Genomic DNA, 19,271 nt, shown 5'->3' with positions numbered 1-19,271 from the left:
ATGGAGACCCGGAACTGAGCTCCGATGTAGGTGTGAACTTGGCCTTAAAGGGGTACTCCGGTGAAAAACCTTTTTTTTTTTTTTTTTTTTTTTAAATCAACTGGTGCCAGAAAGTTAAACAGATTTGTAAATGACTTCTATTAAAAAATCTTAATCCTTCCTGTACTTATTAGCTGCTGAATACTACAGTGGAAATTCTTTTCCGTTTGAAACACAGAAATGTCTGCTGACATCACGAGCACAGTGCTCTCTGCTGACATCTCTGTCTATTTTAGGAAGTGTTCAGAGAAAAAGGAAAACCCCATAGCAAACATATGCTGTTCTGGACAGTTCCTAAAATGGACAGAGGTGTCAGCAGAGAGCACTGTGCTCATGATGTCAGCAGACAGTTCTGTGTTTCAAAAAGAAAAGAATTTCCGCTGTAGTATTCAGCAGCTAATAAGTACAGGAAGGATTAAGATTTTTTAATAGAAGTAATTTACAAATCTGTTTAACTTTCTGGCACCAGTTGATATCAAGTTAAAAAATATAATGCTTCTACATGTTGCTCATTAGGTCATGCAGATTCTTTACATGTCCTTTTTTATGTGTCTAGCTTCTGTATTTGCCTCACAAATCCCTCTGTTCTGCTGCTCGCTCATTCTGACATACACTGCTCAGAAAGGGGGGTGTCTGAGGCAAATACTGAGCCCAGCCTCACTTCCTCCCTGATTCTGCTGTGCTGGGTCTCTTCCAATCACTGGAGGCTGCTCTGATAGACAGGAGTGAGCACAGAGAAGTGCTAGTCGCACCCTCACTTCCTGGGCTTTGTCCCACCCTCTGATTCAGCTGGGACAAATATGATGCTGCAGCTGGACAGGATTATGTTCTGAATGGTATGGGGACCCCTAGTGGCATTTTTTCTTTTTATAAGCCACAAAAAGTATATTAGAAAGGTTAATGTTTTGCCAAGATGTACGACAAGTTTTGAAATCTGACAGTACCCATTTAAAGGGGTACTCCGCCCCTGGCATCTTGTCCCCTATCCAAAGGATTGGGGATAAGATGTTAGATCGGCCCGGTCCCGCTGCTGGGGACCCCGGGGATCGCCGCTGCGGCACCCCGCCATCATTACTGCACAGAGCGAGTTTGCTCTGTGCGTAATGACGGGCGTTACAGGGGCCGGAGCAGCGTGACGTCATGGCTCCGCCCCTCATGACATCACGGCCCGTCCCCTTAATGCAAGTCTATGGCAGGGGGCGTGACGACTGCCACGCCCCCTCCCATAGACTTGTATTGACGGGCGGGCCGTGACGTCACAAGGGGCGGAGCCGTGACGTCACGCTGCTCCGGCCCCTGCATTGCCCGTCATTACGTGCAGAGCGATCTCGCTCTGTGCAGTAATGATAGCGGGGTGCTGCAGCGGCGATCCCCGGGGTCCCCAGCAGCGGGACCACGGCGAACTAACATCTTATCCCCTATCCTTTGGATAGGGGATAAGATGTCTAGGGGCGGAGTACCCCTTTAAAGGAAAAAAAAAAAACTAAACTAGATTTTATTTTATATCATAATATAAAGATATTCAGGGAGATTTATCAAAACCTGTGCAAAGGAAAAGTTGCCCAGTTGCCCATAACAACCAATCAGATCGCTTCTTTCATTTTGCAGAGGCCTTGTTGAAAACGAAAGAAGCGATCTGATTGGTTGCTATGGGCAACTGGGCAACTTTTCCTTTGTACATGTTTTGATAAATCTCCCCCTATGTCCCAGATTATGAGGATAAGTTTTAACTTTGTAGCTGCTGCATGTATATGAAAGTATGCCCACGTGCAATGGCCAACGGGCCGCTTTCGGGTTGGTATTTTGTTTCAGTATTTGTAAACCACAACACAGAAGATATGCGAATTGTCTTTGCTGTGTTTTGACCTACAAATACTGAGCAGAAATACTGAAGTGTGAATAGGGTCCTTAGTCCAGTTTTTATAATTCACACACTGATATATATATATATATATTCCCCAGCCTGTACATTTTTAGTGGGTGTTCATTTTCGCTCGGACCCATGCTGTTCTACACAATGAGAGATAGTAAATATTAACTAGGGATTTCTGCTATTGTAATAAAGAATATCAGACAACCCCCTGCATACAGCATGGGGCCCTGGAGTCTACCATTAGAGAGAAATCCTCACATTAACATGGATTACTTGTTACCGTATGTTAGACTTTATGGGAGTTTCAAGAGAATTCTAGTACAACGTGTAAAAGCCAGGAGTGCCCTGAAGACAGACGGCCATGACGTACAGATCACCGCGAATGGAGCAGACTAAGGTAATGCAGAAGCCTGAGGTTAATCCTGAGCGGCAGCGACAGATTGTCAAGGGCATATTACCTTAGGTCACTTGTCTCTAAACTGTGGAACTCTAGCTGCTGCAAAACTACAACTCCCAGCATGCTTAGACAGCCATTGGCAGTCCGGGCATGCTGGGAGTTGTAGTTTTGCAACAGCTGGATGTCCACAGCTGTAAACTTTTAAGAATACAAAAAGAACAGGGATGTGGAATTCCCATCACTCGACGCCCGGGACATGCAGTTCCGGGCGCCGGGCATGTGAATTTTTCCGGCCCTTAGTCCTGCTTTGGGCAAGCAGAGCCGGACCTGACAAACACGACGACTCCAGCCCGCTCAGTACTGTGCAGCCCGCTCAGTACTGTGCAGGGGAAGATCCACTATACAGGTAGCTGGAGGGCTTACCTCTGTTCCCTGGTGTCTGTGGCTCTGTCATTGATAGAGCCTGACTGGACTAGGCTCTATCAATGGATCGCAGAGCATACAGATCAATGGTGTTCAATAGAACTCTATTGATCTGTATGAGGAATCTAATGATTCCTCCTAAAAGTCTAATAAAGTGTTAAAAAAAAAAAAAACATTAACCCCCTTCCATGTTAAAAGCTCAAATCACCCCCTTTTCCTATATAAAAACATGTAAACATAATAAAAATTTACATATTTAGTATCGCTGTGTGCGTAATTGCACGAACTATTAAAATATAACATTATGTATCCCATACAGTAAATGACCTAACTGTAAAAAAAATACCAAATCACGGAATTGCAATTTTTATAATATCCCAGAAAAAGCGATTAAAAAGTCAGGTCAATACCAAAATGGTACCGATACAAAAATCAGCCCTCATACAGCCTGGTATGCGAGGAAAAAAATCTACAGGGGTCAAAAAAATGGCAATTAAAAAAAATTGAAAAAGTTCCGGAAATGTTTTTTTAATTAAAAAAAAATGACGGAAACTATACAAATCTGGAATTGCTGTAATCAGGCCGGCCTAAAGTATCAAAATAACATGTTAGCTCAACCACAAGATAAATGGCGTAGAAAAGAAAACTATCGAATTTGCTAAATTATCTTTTACTATTTCAATTTCACTTCACCGATTATATATTTATTTATTTGGGGTTCGGAGAATAGGTTATTGAAAAATTAAAAGGTGTCATTATAGTAGGTAGTTATGGCTATTATAGGGCGAGGAGGAAAAAATTAGATTATAAAAAGCGAAAATTGGTCCAGACAAGGGGATCGTCATGAGGGACGGTAGATTTTGCTCCGTTTTAGTCCCGTGGACAAGTAGTTTTTTATTAAATTTCCACACCCTTGAAAGAAGCATAAACATTTGGGTTCTGGTTTTTAGAAAAACTAAATTGTTCTCCCGGAGTAAAGCTGGCAAGTGGCCGCCAAACTTTTTTTTATTGTGGCCCTCTGGAATGGCAGACTGGAGTGTAAAGAGAGGGAGCACACTGTACTCCAAAACAAACAAATTCCACACGGATCTGCTCTTAAAGGGGTACTCCGGTGAAAACCCTTTTCTTTTAAATCAACTGGTGGCAGAAAGTTAAACATATTTGTAAATTACTTCTATTAAAAAATCGTAATCCTTCCTGTACTTATTAGCTGCTGAATACTACAGAGGAAATTCTTTTCTTTTTGGAATGCTCTCTGATGACATCACGAGCACAGTTCTCTCTGCTGACGTTATAATAATAATAATAATAATAATAATGCTTTATTTATTGTTGTCCTTAGTGGGATTTGAACCCAAGTCCCCAGCACTGCAAGGCAGCAGTGCTAACCACTGAGCCACCATGCTGCCCTTAGCATACATCTGCTATGCACGGTTGCTAAAATGGACAGAGATGTCAGCAGAGAGCACTGTGCTCGTGATGTCAGTGTGTTCCAAAAAGAAAGGAATTTCCTCTGTAGCATTCAGCAGCTAATAAGTACTGGAAGGATTAAGATTTTAATAGAAGTAATTTACAAATATGTTTAACTTTCTGCCACCAGTTGATTTAAAAGAAAAAAGGTTTTCACCGGAGTACCCCTTTAAGGCCTCAACACAGATTTTCAATGTTTGTTAAGTATCATGAATTCCCATTATTTTGTGGGAAAATGTAAAAAAAAAAAAAAAAGCCATATCTAGTACATGCTATATATATTTTATAGATATATATATATGAAAACATTATTTGATGTATTTTTTTAGAGAGAAAAATAAAAGCATAAGAGTAATCAATGGGCGCTTTAAAAAAACCTTTCATGGTCAACTATATATTTTTTACTGATTAGAGCGATATACAGAAATATGTTATTTTTTCTAATCAGTTTCTATTTTCAATTGTATTTTTTTATTTCATTTTTTGTGCATTTTTTTTGTACAGCCATCTTGCCTGATCTGCTTTTAACAGCATTAAGAGGCATACTTTACAGTAGGCTACATGGACATAGAGAAAAACAACCTTAGCTTTCCCGTTGATTTGAATGGGAAGGGTTTCTAGGCATGCCCTTATGACCATTGCAGAGGTCATTTCACAGGGAGGGCTGAACTGTGAGCTTCATCTATTCTGTATACATTGATGTGATTTTTCACTGATCACTTTCCTGCAACCTCCTCTTTATCACAGACAGAACAGGAAGCCTCATCTTATGTTTAGATGATAATAATAATTAATAATCATTAAAGCCAGATACTAAAACCTTTTTTTTTCTCTCGTTCTTTTTTATGGGAGAGGGCATCATGCCAAGAATCTGCTCTGATAACAGCATTTAGAGTGATGCTTTACAACAGCCACATGGACCATGTGTTTCAATAGAATAAAGGAAAGTCTGACTTCTATGGGATTTTTTTTTCTAGGCATGCTCTGTGACCTGTGCAGAGGTCATTGTGCAGGGAGGAGGAGGAGGTGGCTGTAATTCTAGATAGCTAATAAGGCTAGGTTGATATATAAGGGTCCAATTGAAGAGACCTTTACATTATAAACTACACAGACCTGAAGGCTATGGCTGTGCCTCCTCAGTCTAGCTCAGAGGGTTTTGAATGGGAAGTTAAATAATAATCTGCTTGCATAACACTAAGCCTATATTTATACGCCTCTATTTTCCAATCTATGTGGCTGGCTTTTTTCTCAGTTACACAAACTTCCTATTTATTATCGAGGTCAGTAAAGACTCTGGTAGATAAGGATTATGATAAAACCCAGGAGAACATTAGTACGTGACGACTAAACTCCTTTACTGCTGCAGAACAGAATTAAACTGCATTTTAATCTATGTGATACCTATGGGAGAACCCTACCAACAATGATCTACCTTCACAGCCACTGCATAGAAAAGGGACGTCCTAGACGCAGGTTCTCCTGACATAAAAACAGATGACACCACAGTAGTTTAAAAAAAAACATGCAATTCACATAAGATTCTATACTGTATGGTATTGTTGAGCTCTAGAGACCACATTCCTTTGTGCCCAGATTAGGTATCTTCAGGGCATCTATGCCCGTCTTGATGCAATCTACATTGTTTTCCGCTTTGGCAGCAGCTACCTGTCACTGGTTATGACAAAGAACAACTTATCTATGTTATTAGCTACCAACTTGCATTTTAAAGTGTTACTGTCATGAAAAAAAAGGGTTTTTTTTGATCGGGATCCCAGTGCTGAGACCCCCAACAATTGATAGATATAGCCTGGCTTCACAGTCTGTATTTGAGGCATAGAGTCTCCTGCATAGAGTTCCGGGAAAAGAGGGAAGCATGCTGCGTAGTGCTTTATTTGGTTATATCTAGTGAGTGGTGGGGGTCTTAGCACGGAGACCATGACCAATCAAAACTAGGCATGACATGTCAAATGTTTTTTTTCATAACAGTAATACTTTAAGGATAGTTTCAAATGAGTGCAATTCGGTCCCAAGTCATACGACCTCAAATGAAGACACAAAATTTCAGCCATATTACACTTGTCAGAAATTGGCCTAAACTGCATCCTGGTAACAATTACTGTACTTGTAAACTCGGCCATACTCACACGGCAGTACTGCAGTCAGTATTTTGCACCAGTATGTGTAAACCAAAACTAGGAGTGAAGCTAAAACATGGAAGAGGAGCAAATACCTGAACCTATTTTTAATCTGTGTAGGTTCCATCCCAGCATATAGCTTACAAGTACTGACACAACATACTTACCAATATAACAGTTCAAGTAGGAGTGAAAGGACGGATCACTCACCAAATCACTCACCGTTTCATTCCGGTATGGAACTTCTTCCGGCCTCCAATTGGAAGAAGTTCCATACCGCAAAAAAACGGTCGTTGCCCCTCATCTGTATCCCCCACCTACCTGCTTACCTGTATCATTGTGATGCATATGGAGTAAAGAAGTTCTTGATACGGAAATTCTGGTGAGTGATCCGTCCTTTCACTCCTATTTGAACTGTTATACACACTTGTCTTGGCTCGGTCCCATGTCATATGACCTGAAATGAAGGCATCACAGACCTCAACGATGCTTTTAAGTTCAGGACATTAGACCTGTAAGCCAAAACTAGAAGTGAAGTCAAAACATGGAAGAGGAGTAAATACCTGAACCAGATCAATCACCATTTCTTTCCGGTATGGGACTTCTTTCGGCCCCCTATCGGAGACCGGAAGAAGTTCCATACCGGAAAGAAACGGACGTCTCCTCGTGGACCCTGCATCTTATCTGTATCCCCCCACCTACCTGCTTACCTGTATCATTGTGCTACATATGGAGTAAATAAGTTCTTGACATGAAAAATCTGGTGAGTGATCCATCCTTTCACTCCTACTTGAACTGTTATGCACACTTGTCTTTGCTTAAAAGGGACGTAGAGCACCACAGACCATAACAGCAGAGCGGCATCCATATAGATCTAGCTTTTCCAAAGTGCAATAAATCAAGCCATCCGATAGTCCACACGCTGTGCCTGGTGTGCCTTCTATGCATGTGAATACTTACCAATATAATGCCATGGGAAAGTGGTGTAAGGATAAATGTGAGCACTCATGTTTATTGGTGGAAGCGGCTGGTGGTCAGCTTTTGCATACTAGATTGACAATCTCCTGGGCCTTTATTATATCTATTCAGTCACTTATTAGGATCCATGGAGGTTTATCCGCTCAGTCACTAAACAGCTGGTATATACTGATAATTCAGGCAAATATATGTGGCCTCTAGACTCAACAAGAATACATGCATTGTTCCCGAGTTCCTTTTGATGCTATCAGTTAAAGTACATTTAAAAAGGTCATTGAGATTTGTTAAGCAAACTAACAGCCCTTTGTCATAATGCCAGCCCCAACTTCATTGTCACCACCACTGACTACAGTGCTAATGCCTCCACAGCCGCCCAGGTACTCAGGTGAGTGCGGACGACAGCAAACTGCACTTGCCTAGAAGGCAAATTCTAAAAAGTGTGAATCTGCTTACATCATCATTTTACATTATGGAAGTATGTGCACACTCAGTACTTTGGCACGTTTTTGGCAATGAGACAAAAAGTCCTTTTCTATGCTTGAATTGCATACATTTTCCAGCTTAATGGGCACTGTCAGAATCAAAAGCTTTTTATTTATTGTACATCTTGGTGAAACATTAACCTTTCTAATATACTTCACAAAAAAAAGTTTATATCTCCTTTTTTCATAAATCTTGGCTTACAAAAAAGACCACTAAAGGTTCCCATACCTTTCAGAAGATAATCCTGTCCGGCAGGATCTTTGTCCAAGCTGAAGCACAGGCTGGGACAAAGTCCAGGAAGTGAGGGAGGGACTAGTCCCACTCTGTGCTCACTCCTGTCCTATTAGATTCCAGGATGAAAACACAGAGGAGGGAGTTACAGAGCAGCCTGAAGTGATTGGATGAGGAGATTTGGCACAGCAGACTCAGGGAGGAAGTGAATGCATGGTGAGTAATGTCGGACTCAGTGCTTGTTTCAGACACGCCCCCTTCCTGAGCAGTGAATGTCAGAATGAGTAAGAAGCAAAACAGAGGGATTTGTGAGCCAAATACAAAAACTAGACATATAAAAATACATGTAAAGCATCTGCATGACCTGTCAGACTTCTTCCGGCCAATTTGCATACTGCATAGCAGCATTTGCTGTGGCAAAAAAAAAAAAAAAACGGATAAAAATAAATAAATAAAATAAATGAATTTAACCATACATAAGGACGCAGGGACTACCTGTATGCCCTGGTCCAGTTACCAAGGTTTGAAGAGTGCTCACAAGCTTAACACGCTTCAAACATGGTGGGTCTCAACTGTTAGCAGCCAGGACCCAGGGTTAATGCCGGGCACTGCTGATCGAGCCAATGCTTTCCATTGACCCTTTAGACGCCGCTATCACGGTTGATCATGGTGTCTAAAACTAAAGTAAAATGATCCCGGCAGCTCAACAGAGCTGATTGGGACCACTGCAGTGAAATCAATATGTTCCTATCAGCTAAGAGGATGGCGGGAGGGCTCTTACCTGCCTCCTCGCTGTCCGATCGGTCCTCTGATGCTCCAGCTAGGCTCTGCAGGCTGGATCAGCAGAGCACTGATAACACTGATAGCACTGAACAGTACTGTATATGCAATCAAAAGATTGCATGGTATACACGGTTTTGCATGGTTGCAGAGGAGTTTAAAATATTTTTTGAATACATAAACTATAGAAAATAGTCAAATGGTTATGTTGCCAAAATTATAAAGTTTGAACAGAAATAAACAAAATTGCTTAGTAATTAAAGGGTTAAAAATCCATGTCTAAAATCTTCAAGTCTAAATGTGAAATTCAGATGCGGATTTGCTTGCCAAAACCATCTAAAATATTACCTTTTTTAAACTCTGAAAATACCATTACACTAAGATTTTTGTATTTCTTTCTGACAGGTATGAGCCCACACTTAGCAGCTCCATTTACATTAAGTCTTCTATGCTACTTTTGTATATAGAGTCACATTCCAGATTGCAGCCTGTTGGGAATATATACATGAAGGAACATGAAAACATTACAATGAGAAGGTGCAGCGCTGCTCTGGGCTAAGGAGCTGGAGACTGGGGGTTGACTGCAATGACAAATGTACAATATGTCCACCCACGGAACATAAACTAGTGTGGAAAAAGCAGTACAAAATAAAAAAATCCTCACGTGATAATATAGGACTACAGGGCCTTCATTAAAGCCCAGCACCAAATTCTCCTCTGGCAGTGCAAAAAAATGCAATCTCCATTCCATTTGCTAATACATATTGAGGAAAGATAAATAGAATCGCAAGGGGCATTTATCTGTCCCCCACAGCGCTTCTATATATCTATCCCCCCGAAGCGCATTTATATATGTTCCCCCCGCAGCACTATCTTAAGCCCCTGGCAGAGCTATGAAAAGTATTCTACAGCAGCGCATCTGGCCGGCGCAATGGATATATGTCTGACCCCTGCAGCGCATCTATATAGAGATGTCGCTGCAGCGCTATGAATGACAAGTATTCTTTTAGGAGCACATTGCGCCGGCCAGATGCGCTGGTGTAGAATACTTTTCATTAATAGCGCTGCCAAGGGCTTATGATAGCGGTGCAGGGGGGAACATATATATGCGCTGCGGGGGGGAACATATATAAAAGCGCTGCGGGGGGCAAGATATATATACCGATATATAACCCCCCTCCCCCACCCATTCTATATATCTTTCCCCACCGCAGTGCTTCTATTTGAAAACCCCGCCGGGAGCCCTGAATGGTTCCTCAGTACTGGCCATTCAGGGCTCCCGGTGGGGAATTTAAAAATGAAAGTAAATACATCATACATCGCAGGGGAGCGCAGCATGCCGCCCGCTCCCCTGTTTAATAACTTCTAATCGCATTGTGTCTCAGAAGTGAGACCCGGTGCGATCAATCCCTCAGCCCCTGTACTACAACCCCCATCATGGAACAGAGTCTGTTCCATGATGGAGGTAGTAGTACAAACACTACGTGGCCTCCCCAGCCACCCGCAGCCAGGGAATTACTGCTCCCATCATGAAAACAAGTCTGTTCCATGATGGGAGTAGTAGTAGTCCCAGCTGTGGGAATCTGTAGGCAGAGGTGTTAAAACGACCATACATGAGGACTGCTATAACGGGTCTTAACGGATGAATATTTATACAGCCGTTAGCACCAGTTATTTCATCCATTATTATACATACGTTTTTACACAGAAAACGGATGTTTAATATCGGATGAATGCTCATAGCGTGCAATATATTAATCGGGTATTCCGGGCAAAAACATCTTATCCCCTATCCAAATGATAAGATGTCTGATCGCGATCTCACTGCAGCACCTGCATTCTATGCAGGGCTACTTCTCCAGTTTCGGAAACCTCCGGGTTTATCTAATCTTAACACAGTGTTTCTCAAGCACAGTCCTCAAGTCCCCCCGACAGGTCATGTTTTCAGGATTTCCTTAGTCTTTCACAGGTGCTAAAATTACGGTCAGTGAATCCGGCATCACCACAGTCATATCACCTGTGAAAGACTAAGGAAATCCTGAAAACATGACCTGTCGGGGGGACTTGAGGACCGCGCCTGGGAAACACTGTCCTAACACCAGAATTTATTTCCCAGCTTTATAAAGCTGTGTATTATACCTTTCCCCTTGGTCACATTGTGTGAGCTCCCGGCAGGAGAAAGTGAGCGTTCCCCAGCAGGCAAGACGTCACTGAAGCCTGAGAGAGCTGTGCCTTGCCATGCCCCGCACACACTTCCTGAGTTTGGTCTCAGGCCGGGCTGGGAGGAGACCAAACTAACTGTTTGACTTGTGCAGGAAGCAGAAAAGAGCCACCTAGTGGCCATTTTTTCAATCACATTAAAAACATATAAAGGTTGAGAATTTTAACAGCAAGTAAATAGCAAAGTGTCTTAGAATTACTTAAGGAACAATATATTAAAATTTAGTTTGGTGACAGGTACTCTTTAAAGAAAAAAATCTGACATATCCTAGAGGCATGTGAAAAGTATTGATCTGTCATAGCCTGGTTGCGGAGACCCTCACCTATCCCTTGAATGAGCGGGGAGAAGCACTCGGCTAAAATGTTCTCTCCTCAGCTCTCTCTTCACTGCAGAAAACGTGTTCCATAGACATGCTACAGCATCTCAGATAGGGAGAGTAGCACATAGCAGAGGGCTTCTTCCCACTAAATTTGTGCAATACAAAAAGATGGCATGTGGTGGTCAATTCACATTTAGTTCCGAATTCATTTTCCACACATAGCTTACAGATAAATTCAGCTGGGAGCAGACACAATAATATCTATGGCACCCAGGATTCCGAGCCAGTCTCCCATGCCGGTACTTGCCGGGCCCTAAGCTGGGTAGCAGTCTGCGATCTGACGAGAGCAGGCGCGTTCAGCTTAGGATGGCCATTGACTGTCAACGGCCATCCTAAGCTGAACGCGCCTGCTCTCAGCTTAGGATGGCCGTTGACAGTCAATGGCCATCCTAAGCTGAACGCGCCTGCTCTCGTCAGATCGCAGACTGCTACCCAGTTTAGGGCCCGGCAAGTACCGGCATGGGAGTCTGGCTGGGAATCCTGGGTGCCATTGACAATAATATCTATGCAGCATGCTACTTATACGGAATCATCATGTATGTGTCGAGCCTTATAAATATGCACTTTTCAAAGGTACAATAACATTTTAAAAATCTGTAAAATCGTAAGCAGCTGAAAAACCCAAGCAAATAGCAAATGTGAATGGTGCTTTGCTCTCGCTCTGCAGACACATTATAGCAGGTCATATTTCCATTAACGCCATTGTTTTCTACATAATTTCCACAAAAATCACAGTCATCTGAAATGTGCTGCAATATAATTTTGGCCCCAAAATGTTATAAGTGTTAAAAATAGCCGGCCATGATTTAATTCAATAATTTTATGCATTGCCACTGCCTCGAGTGAACTGGGTGTAAACCTCTGATTGTTATAGTAAACCTGTTAAGCCACTGAGCAATGGCAAAGGCATTTTTTGGGACACTTTTTATTAGCAGTTATAACACATCTGAACAGAATGAGGTGCAGTAGGAGGTTGTCCGTCCTGGCTGATGCACTTCTCTCTGTACGACTACATAAAGGACAGGCAACAAACACTATAGACAAGCGCTGAAGCCAGGAAAGCCGCCCCTCCCTTCCACACCCTGGTGTCAGTCTGCTAATAGCAACAGCTCAGGGCCAGACAAAAAACTAGACTGTACATAAAGCAGGACGGGGAAGAGCTTCAGTCACTGAAGGCCACAGTGATGTACATACTGCTAGATGTGATCAGGATGTCCATACCGTATGTACTCGAGTATAAGCAGAGTTTTTCAGCACGATTTTTCATGCTAAAAACACACCCCTCGGCTTATACTCGAGTGAACTCTCCAGGGACCGTCCGGTGGGGAGGGTTAGTCATTCTGGGCTGTCCATTTTCATCGGGAGGCCCTCTTCTCCGCTCCGCGCCAGCCCCTGACTACTAACACAGCCTTGACGACGACTCACAGGGACGTTCATGCGCAGGGACTTCCCTGTGCGTCGTCGTCAAGGCAACGTCACTAGTCCGGGGCCGGGCCGGAGCGGAGAAGAGGGCCTCCCGGTGAAAATGGACAGCCCAGAACGACTAACCCTCCCCACCGGACGGTCCCTGCAGCATAGATGGCCCGGACCAGCTCACCCTTCCTTCCCACCGAGGGGAGGTGAGTAGAAAACTAAAGGGGGGTCTGGATGATGACGAAGGCCGCAGTGGTCTTCAACCTGCGGACCTCCAGATGTTTCAAAACTACAACTCCCAGCATGCCCGGACAGCTGATGGCTGTCCGGGCATGCTGGGAGTTGTAGTTTTGCAACATCTGGAGGTCTGCAGGTTGAAGACTACTGAAAGGGATTGACAGGTGGAGAGTTCACTCGAGTATAAGCCGAGGGGGGTGTTTTCAGCACAAAAAAATCGGCTTATGCTCGAGTATATACGGTACATACTGCTCTATGTGATCAGGATGTACATATACCAAGCAGTCTATAGCCAACAACTTGAAATACAAGTGCTCAGATTTGGGGTCCACAAGTATCAACAACACATACAGCTCTACAGTATATCCGTAACTATGCATTGCATGATAGATCAGAAATGGCCGAATGTTTGGCGCTGTATGAAAGAGCATTTTGTGTTTTTGTTAGTTTAGATTTTTTTATATTGTTTAGGAGACTTTTCTGGGCTTCAGCAAAAACAAAACAGGGATATTTTGGTACATAAATTACAGAAAAGGACCTGAACACTTCATTGTATGGCCTTAGCAACTGCAGACAAAGTTAAAGGGGTACTAGAAAACCTTTTTTTTTTTTTTTTTACTCAACTGGTGCCAGAAAGTTAAACAGATTTGTAAATTACTTCTATTAAAAAAAAAAAATCTTTACCCTTCCAGTACTTATTAGCGGCTGTATATTACAGAGAAATTTCTTTTGTTTTTTGAATTTCTTTTTTTTTTTCCTGTCCACAGTGCTCTCTGCTGACACCTCTGTCTGTATCAGGAACTGTCCGGAGCAGTATAGGTTTGCTATGGGGATTTGCTCCTGTTCTGGACAGTTTCTGGTACAGACAGAGGTGTCAGCAGAGAGAAATGTAGACAGAAAAAAAAAAAAAAAAAATCCCCCCCCCCCCCCCCCCAAAAAAAAAAAAAAAATACTTTCTCTGTAGGATATTGCAGCTAATAAGTACTGGAAGGATAAAGATTTTTCAATAGAAAGAATTTACAAATCTTTCTGGCACCAGAGGATTAAAAAAAATAAAAAAAATAAAAAAAAAAGACTACCCCTTTAAAGGGACTATCCAGGAAGAGAAAAACAGAGCAGATTACCTCCAAAAACAGCACTAGCACCTGTCCTCAGGATTTGTGTGGTATTGCAGCTCAATTCCATTGAAGTGAATAGAGTCAAGTTGTTATACCACACACAACCTGAGGAAAGGTGTGGTGCTGTTTTTGAGCGATATTAGCTCTTTTTTATCTATTTATATTTTATATTCAACTTTAATAGGTGTGTGACTAAAGAACCATTCTACTGAATATAATGAGAAAAACTGCAATCTGTGATGGTGTTTTTAAGCCATTAAAGAGCCATTATAGGGTCCAATAATAAAACAGCCCAAAATTTATTAGTGAGAATATAGCCTAAATGCTGTACAGAACATTTAGGCAATATAGCTGCTAATGTTAAATATACAAAAAAATAAAATTTAATAAAACATGAAGTCAGCAACTAGAAACAAATGAGAAAAAAGTAGATTGAAGTAGGATCCCCCTCTGTAATTAGATGGTGGAAATATCAGGGACACCTTAATAATCCACTGCACACAAAGAATCTTGGCGTGCTTGCAAATAAGTTTTTTTTTTAAATTAATGTATTCACAAAAACCCCGATACGCTAGGTCCAGGGCACTAAGGTCCCATTAAGAGACTAACTACCTTAATGAGTAAACGTAACTAAAACCTGGTGAATGAGAAACTGTTAAAATTACGTCATATACTCGAGCATATACTCGAGTATAAGCAGAGTTTTTCAGCACGATTTTTCATGCTGAAAACGCCCCCCTAGGCTTATCCTCGAGTGAACTCTCCGCCTTGTCAATCCCTTCTCAGTGGTCTTCAACCTGCGGACCTCCAGATGTTGCAAAACTACAACTAGTGACGTTGCCTTGACGACGATGCACAGGGACATTCATGCCCAACGTCCCTGTGCGTCTTCGTCAAGTCAACGTCACTAGTCCGGGGCAGGCCCGAAGCGCGGAGAAGAGGGCCCCCCGGTGAAAATGGACAGCCCGCAACGACTAACCCTGCCCACCGGACGGTCCCTGCAGCATAGATGGCCCGGACCAGCTCACCCTAACTTCCCGCCGAGAGGAGGAGAGTACAAAACAAAAGGGGGGTCTGGATGATGACGAAGGCCGCAGTGGTCTTCAACCTGCGGACCACCAGAGGTTTCAAAACTACAACTCCCAGCATGCCCGGACAGCCATCGGCTGTCCGGGCATGCTGGGAGTTGTAGTTTTGCAACATCTGAAGGTCCGCAGGTTGAAGAACAAGATTAAGGGATTGACAGGCGGTGATGATGAAGGGGGGTGGATGATGACGGGGGTCTGGATGATGACATGGGGGGGGGGGGGATGATGCATTTCCCACCCTAGGCTTTTAGTTGAGTCAATAACTTTTCCTGGGTTTTTGGGGTGAAATTAGGGGCCTCGGCTTATATTCGGGTCGGCTTATACTCGAGTATATACGGTAGATTTATTATTATAACCAGTGGGTTGCAACTCTCTGAAAAGTTGCTGTTTTAGTCCTGTTGTTTGGTGGGGCCTACAGGCTCTTCCACATATATATGTAAGCATGAATAATGTCTTCAGACTGATATTATTTCCTATTGGTGGGGCCTACAGGCTCTTCCACATACAGTATATATATATGTAAGCATGAATAATGTCTTCAGACTGATATTATTTCCTATTGGTGGGGCCTACAGGCTCTTCCACATACAGTATATATATATATGTAAGAATGAATAATGTCTTCAGACTGATATTATTTCCTATTGGTGGGGCCTACAGGCTCTTCCACATACAGTATATATATATATATGTAAGAATGAATAATGTCTTCAGACTGATATTATTTCCTATTGGTGGGGCCTACAGGCTCTTCCACATACATTATATATATATATATATATATATATATATATATATATATATATATATGTAAGCATGAATAATGTCTTCAGACTGATATTTCCTATCGGTGGGGCCTACAGGCTCTTCCACATACAGTATATATATATATATATATATATATATATATATATATATATATATATGTATGTAAGAATGAATAATGTCTTCAGACTGATATTATTTCCTATTGGTGGGGCCTACAGGCTCTTCCACATACAGTATATATATATATATGTAAGAATGAATAATGTCTTCAGACTGATATTATTTCCTATTGGTGGGGCCTACAGGCTCTTCCACATACATTATATATATATATATATATATATATATATATATATATATATGTATGTAAGCATGAATAATGTCTTCAGACTGATATTATTTCCTATCGGTGGGGCCTACAGGCTCTTCCACATACAGTATATATATATATATATATATATATATATATATATATATATGTAAGAATGAATAATGTCTTCAGACTGATATAATCTTCTATTGGTGGGGCCTACAGGCTCTTCCACCTAATATCATCTATACTTGTGGGGTCTGCTGGCTCCTCCACCCTCCTGTTAGATATAGATGAGTGGTGCCCAAAGGGCTGTTGCCACCCTCTATTGGTGGGGCCAACAGGCTCTTCCACCAGAGTAGCTGGAATCCACTGTATTTATAGAAAGATATGATGTTGTAGGATAATTGACGCGATTAAAACCAAAACACTTTCCATAGAACAGATTCCATAGTGTGAATGAACCATTATGACCCATTCACATAGCAGAATTTCTTCCTGAATTTTGCTCTACTATGCACACAGTAACGTGAAGCAGATTCAAGCCTGTTATTGTGCTGATTTTAAAAACAGTCAAACTTTTTTTTTACAAAATAAGTATGTTAAAAACGGTCTTATTCTGACCCCTATAATATATTTTTTCCCATATAGAGGGCTCATTTTTGGCGCTCTGATGTGTAGTTTTTAGCAGTACCATTTTTGTTTTGGTTGAACTTTGATGCTTTTTATGATTTTGTTTCTGACATATAAATGGACCAAAAATCAGCAAATCTGGCATTTGGTGACGTTTTTATTTACGTTTATGTCAGTCACCGGGAGGGATCATAAAAATGATGTTTTAATAGTACAGACATTTCCGTACGTGGTCATTTCAAATGTGTTTTGTGATTTTTAAAATTTTTATTTTAGTCCACAGCAGACCCCATTATGGTTAATGTAATCTGCTGCTGCTTTTCTGCTGTAAAAAATCTGCTGTGGAACACCCTGACTTTAATGGGGCCCATCAGATTTCCGGCTGGTGTCCGTCATTTCACAGAATTTTGAAAACAGAGTTAACTACATATTTTTATCTGTTATTTCAACATATTCTGCAATTGACGCCCCAAACAAAGCCTCCAAGTCTAGCCTTGTCCTGTACTGATCCTGAGTTATGAACTGAACTATACTCCAGAGCTACATTCACTATTTACATACATTATATTACAGATGTGGACTCAATTGTCGGTACACTGTTATTGAAGACAGAAAAACCCACAATGCACCCTCAAATAACTTAAAATTGCCAAAAGTAATACTGAATAAAACTTAAAGGAGAACTCCAGAATATAAAAATTGTCCCCCATACTGCCGGCAGTAAAAAAATAAAGATGTACATGCCTTCCTTCACTCCCCTGGGGCCTCCGGTAACCGGCTCCGGTCTCCACCATGATCCTCTTCCTGGTTGCGGGTGGTTGGCGAGTCATACTGCGCTCAGCCAATCACCAGCCGCAGTGAAGTCCCGACTCGGCCGGCGATAGGCTGAGCGGCAGGGTGATGTTTTATTCCCCGACAGCATGTGCTGGTGTAGTGAAGAATTTTGTGTCTTGAAGCGTTCTCACACTGCCGCTCAGCCTATCGCCGGCCGAGTCGGGACTTCACTGCGGCTGGTGATTGGCTGAGCGCAGTATGACTCGCCGACCACCGGCAACCAGGAAGAGGATCGTGGCGGAGACCGGAGCCGGTTACCTGAGGCACCGAGGGAGCAAAGGAAGGTATGTACCTCTATTTTTTTTTTTTACTGCCGGCAGTATGGGGGACAATTTTTATATTCAGGAGTTCTCCTTTAACTGAAAATTATACAATCAATATAAGCCATTGCTTGTGAACTGTGGTTCAACAAAATTATTCTGAAAAACAGCTTATTTTATACTCCAAAGCTATACTCGCTATTCTGCTGTGCTGAATAAGAATAGGTTCACACGGCCATATGCATCTGACCCGTTAAGGGTCCGATCAGCTTTTTTTTTTGAGCCAATCGGACTCTGAAACAGGTCGGATGCAAACGGCCAACAGCCCCCATTCACTTGCATGGGGTCTGTAGGTGACCCGGTAATTTTACAGGATTTTTGTGAAAAAATTAATTAAAAATAGAGCTTGCATTATAGCTTGCTAAACTCCCGTCCTTCTGGCTGGATTGCCGACGGACCTCCAAATAGCGGAGTCTGAGGGCAATGTGAACGAGGCCTAAGCAATCTAGGCTTCTGTACATGCTGTTTTCTAGCCATGGGTGATGTGTCAGTGCTGGGCATGAATTGCACCAATATTATTAATTTTTTTATTGTTTGTTTGTTTATTTAAAAAAGAAATAAAAAAGGAAGCATGGCTAGACATGACAACACAACGACAATATTTTTCTGCCACAAAAGTATGTCTTTTATTTCCAGAACACACTGTACCGTAAAGACCCCGTTGTATCTTTTTAGCTTTTGGAAGGATCTGACAAGAAAGAATGTGTCTATAATATGCAGATCGGGCACGCCATGAAGACTCCGAACAGAACATGCACCACAAATACGCACAATAAATGGAAAACATATATTGTCTTCAGCTTCCTACAACATAAATAGGACAAGAATTGGTTTGGTTTCAGGAACTAAAAGTACAAAGCAGAAAGGCTTTTCCCACAGATGACCCGTGAAGTAGAGAAATGACATAAGTTCCAGAAACCTCAGCTGCAGCGCTGCACATTTCCAGGAGCCTCCGTGAGAGACGATCACCAGGGCTACACATAGAGACGTATGATCTCATCTGACAATAAGACAGTTCAATCCAGCGTGTAATGATCTTATCTATTATAATGGAGGCCGGGATGTCCGGAGTTCAATATACTTACGGTGCCTTGTCATCTCCAACATCTGACAGATCAGTGCAGTCCAAGCATATGATCTC

The 19,271-nt window shown here is 42.0% G+C and overlaps 1 protein-coding gene across 4 annotated transcripts in view; it reads right to left on the bottom strand.

Annotated features, from left to right (window-relative positions):
- Positions 1–19,271, bottom strand: part of ARHGEF28 (Rho guanine nucleotide exchange factor 28) — a 270,524-nt gene that overhangs the window by 209,541 nt on the left and 41,712 nt on the right. Inside the window, exon 1 of one of the 4 annotated variants that reach the window (XM_056539924.1) lies at positions 12,631–12,638. The exons of 2 other annotated variants lie outside the window; for them this stretch is intronic. The gene's annotated coding sequence lies outside the window, so the exon portion shown is untranslated. Of the gene's footprint in view, positions 1–11,352; positions 11,428–12,630; positions 12,639–19,271 lie in introns of those variants that run through there. One more of the 4 variants, XM_056539908.1, reaches the window with a different exon arrangement.

This window comes from Hyla sarda, chromosome 1 (genome assembly GCF_029499605.1).
Source record: "Hyla sarda isolate aHylSar1 chromosome 1, aHylSar1.hap1, whole genome shotgun sequence".
NCBI lineage: Eukaryota > Metazoa > Chordata > Amphibia > Anura > Hylidae > Hyla > Hyla sarda.
The sequence above is the reverse complement of the archived record's forward strand: the minus strand, read 5'-3'. Positions and strand labels throughout refer to the sequence as shown.